The following is a 3,962-nucleotide window of genomic DNA, read 5'->3' on the forward strand; positions in this document are numbered from 1 at the left end:
ATTATCACTAGATTCATCATGGACTATATTTTTACATTTTATATATTTAGTATTATAAATCTTTATATATTTTTCTGTAAAGTTGGTCAAACATAGACAACAGTTGGCTTTTTGAAAAACTAATACACCTTATATTTAGGAACGGAGGGAGTATATTTTTAAATGCCAATAAGCATTTTTAACGTACATGAACATACTTTACATTTGTATAACCAAATTTGAAATACCATGAATGTTTTTTTGAAACACGGGAATATTTCTTTAAAATATTACATACATTTTCTTTGTTTTATGATATTTTTTTATATTATGAAAATAATCTCTTTTTACATTGTATACAAATTTTTACTGAAGTTTCACATACATTTTTTGAAATGCAGGAACATCTTTATATTGTCGTGAACATTTTTGGAAAAGCTAACAACATTTTTTGAAGTGGCGTTAACAGATCTTTTATACTATCTTAACATTTTTATAATTTTGGGATTTTAATAAAATATAAGGAAATTTATGTTTTTAAAATATATTCATTTATATTAAAAATAAAAAATAAAGGGGAAAGAAAAAGGAAAATTAGCGTGACGTTAGGGTCGCCAATCCATCACGGGCTCATCACGGGCTCTGGTAGCATAGTCGCGCCCATGTGGGAAGGCCCGCAAGTCCCACAGTTTTTTGATGCTACACGAGGGCAATTTTGTGGGCTTGGTCGTGGGTGCGGGCATGGGCAGCCCATGTCTACCTGCTACGCTCCTCGTCCTCGTCTCCTCCCCCTTCCCCCGATCCCGACCCCCGATCGGAGCAACGCCGCCGGCGTGCACCCAACATTCCCCACCGCCAGAAAATAGAGAACTGGGTTTTTTCCGTCAAAAAATAGAGAACAGGGGTTTCCCTCCGTCGGGCCACCGCGGAGTGGTCGACAGGGGACTAGTTTGTCTTGGCGCCGGAGACGGGAGCATCGCCGGCCACCTGAGTGGAGGAGGGAGGCGCACACATCGGATAGGGGGTTGAACTCCAGTATTCTCTTGCGGCGAGGCCGAACAGCAGAAGCGGAGGGAGTCACTGGCCGGCGGCCGCTCCGGTAAGTGAACGACTGTACTACAGCGGCACTGCAAATATTTTAGTCCCACATCAGTAGTTTCGAAGCGATTTCATGGCTTTATAAAGTGATTAAAATCAATACCCAAATGGTGGTCTTTTTTCCAGCATTCACATTTGTTTACTGTTTTCTGATATTCCATTCGGGAGCCAAAAATACAGTAAGTTTTCGTTGTGCCCTTTTGCTATAGAAATACACATGGTATGCCTCTATGAGCTGTAGTTTCATTGCACGGCATGCACATGAAAGGTTGCACAGGACCAAGAAGCAAACCAAAGTTGGGCCATCGAGAGATGACCAGGTGGTCAATTTGTGTACAGTTTAGAAGTTAGTACTTTGTTGGTATTAGTTAAAGCCAATAGCAAACCAAAGTTAGGCCATCGAGAGATGACCAGGTGGTCAATTTGTGTACAACTTAGAAGTTACTCCCTCCGTCTGAAAAAGTTTGTCCCTCAAATGGATGTATCTAGCACCAAGTTAGTGGTAGATACATCCATTTGAGAGACAAGCTTGGGACAAGCTTTTTCGGACGGAGGGAGTAGTACTTTGTTGGTATCAGTTCAAGCCAATATTATGGTTACTCAACTGTTGATTTATTACCAGCAACAATTTAATTGAACATAAAAAATGTAGGTTGCAGTTCATGCCTACAAGTCAGTCTGGAGCTCATTAGTTGCAATTAGAGTTGATTATTTAATCCATGTGGTCGATTCATATGGAACCTGTTTGCTACACATGAATTATTCGTCAACAGTTTTTTTAAGATAAAAAATGCGGAGATAGCAATTCATACATGCCCTTTTTGAATGCAACAATGATCTTGGTAATGCCACAGCTGGTTTCGTTCTTGGATTATACATTTATGTTTTTTTTACTGAGTGTTTCTAAGACTTTGATAATATTCTTGCACTGGGCCTTTTCAGCTATCTTAAATTTACATTATCTATTGGTGCACTGGAACACCCTTGTCTGGTGCACAAGCATTTATTTACCCCATGCACCATGTATACATGCAAAATCTAATCTTGAGTTCTTGACATAAATAAATGTACTAATTCTATATGCTTTAAACGATTGAAATATTATTGCCAGACACGCAGTATGTCATGGAAGCTTCATGGCTCAGGTAATCACATCTGTGTAATTTTCTTGCAGCTAATTCGCGATGAAATAAAATCTGGCAAGAGTGATAAGGAGATATACAAAAAATTAGAAGACGACTTTGGAGAAACAGTTCTATATGCCCCTAAATTTGATATTCAAACTGCCGCTATATGGTTATCGCCGGTGAGCCTAATTGCAAATTTAGCATGCTATTCATGCTTTTATTGTACTAGAAGTAATATTACTTGCACTTCTTAGCACATTATTTGTTCGTTTCATGCATGCATTGTGTACCCTGGACCCTGGTGAACCCATGTATTATCACAAACTTTTGCGTCAAGATGTTGTTCATAAGTAATAGGCAGCATTAACACAAATGCTGATGATTCTCTTTCCTAATTATTGGGTGAATTTGCACTTATGGATGTAAAAATATCTGAATTTCTAAAGAAGCTAATCGATAACTGAGGATTCCAGGTTTCTAGCTAATCCCTTGTTGTATCTCGACTTCCGTATAGAGACAGTCAGACAGTGATGCTTCTTTGAACTGCATTTATTCGTGCTTAGTAAAATAAAATTAAAATCTGCAGCAGAACATGATACAATTGAACACTTCAAATTATTTAAGTATCTAATTCCCTAATTTAAACATTTCATGTACAACTGGGATTCTAGGGTAGGTAGTTCAAAACCTGACATAGTAAATTATGCAGGTCATTGTGGGTGGGGTTGCAGCTGGTGTCTGGGCTTACCAAAAGCATAGGCAAAGGACTAACGTTCACATTATGGCTCTGAACCTTGTCCGAGGGGTTCCCCTGACTCCAAGGGAGAAGGAGACGATGATTGACATCCTTACACCGCCTCTTCTAACTAGGAGATGGTGGTGGCCTGTCAAGTGATGTTCATGTCCTGCGATGAAACATATAGTACTAATTTGCAGTGTTAGCATTATATGGATGATCAGGATGGCTGAATTTGGCGCATGGCTTTGGTCTACATCTCACATCCTTGAAGCTTCGGCTACAAATGTTTGGTTTAACCAGATGCTTGGGAGGCCTTTCGCAGATGCTGCAGTTCGCATGCAGGTTGTGGGGTATTGGAAGTTTAAAGAACAGCCTGCTGTTGAAGTGTAGGGGTAGTTGCTTACTTCCCAGGTGTGTTGTTGAACTGATAAACATGTATCGCCGCTACTGATGCTCATGTAGCAGAACTTTGTCCCCAAAATAAGCTACTCGTACGACTTCTTATTTCCTCTGACATCCACTCTAACAAATCCTCTGTATGGTTCTCTGTCCCTAAAATTTTCAGAGGAGCTTCTAAAACAAGCATGTCATCCTCTATATTTGTGGATGGGTAGAGGATCCTCTGTATTTTTCAGCTAATTGACGCCAAGGAAAGTTACCCAACCGCCTGCACTCCTGCCTTGCCGCTCTGTCACGCCAGAGCCCATGTGTGCCGACGCCGACCCTCCCTGGCTGATGATGTCACGCCAGAGACCATGTGTGCCGACGCCGACCCTCCCTGGCTGTCCTGATGCTCTCGCGCCGCCAGTGCTGCTGAACCTAGCCTAATGCCGTCAGCCGCCCCGAGCAGTCCCACCACACCCTCGGGCTCTTTCGCAGATGAGGATCGGTTGCCGCTGCGCTTCTTTTTAGGTGCCGAGGCAGTGGAGCTTGGGGACGGTGTAGAGCCGCTTCGAGGGAGGAACTTGTCGAGGGATTCAGGGAGAGGACCAGCACCACCAGGCACAACTGCAAAGGCA

At 41.7% G+C, this 3,962-nt stretch overlaps 1 long non-coding RNA gene across 1 annotated transcript; it reads left to right on the plus strand.

The window, feature by feature from the left end:
- Nucleotides 1-762: 762 nt before the first annotated feature.
- LOC119308561 lies at nucleotides 763-3,457 on the plus strand. Its single transcript, XR_005150166.1, has 3 exons — nucleotides 763-1,078; nucleotides 2,252-2,383; nucleotides 2,914-3,457. It is a non-coding gene; the product is annotated as an uncharacterized LOC119308561 (long non-coding RNA).
- Nucleotides 3,458-3,962: the final 505 nt, after the last annotated feature.

The sequence above is a fragment of the Triticum dicoccoides genome, chromosome 1B (assembly GCF_002162155.2).
Source record: "Triticum dicoccoides isolate Atlit2015 ecotype Zavitan chromosome 1B, WEW_v2.0, whole genome shotgun sequence".
In the NCBI taxonomy this organism is placed as follows: domain Eukaryota; kingdom Viridiplantae; phylum Streptophyta; class Magnoliopsida; order Poales; family Poaceae; genus Triticum; species Triticum dicoccoides.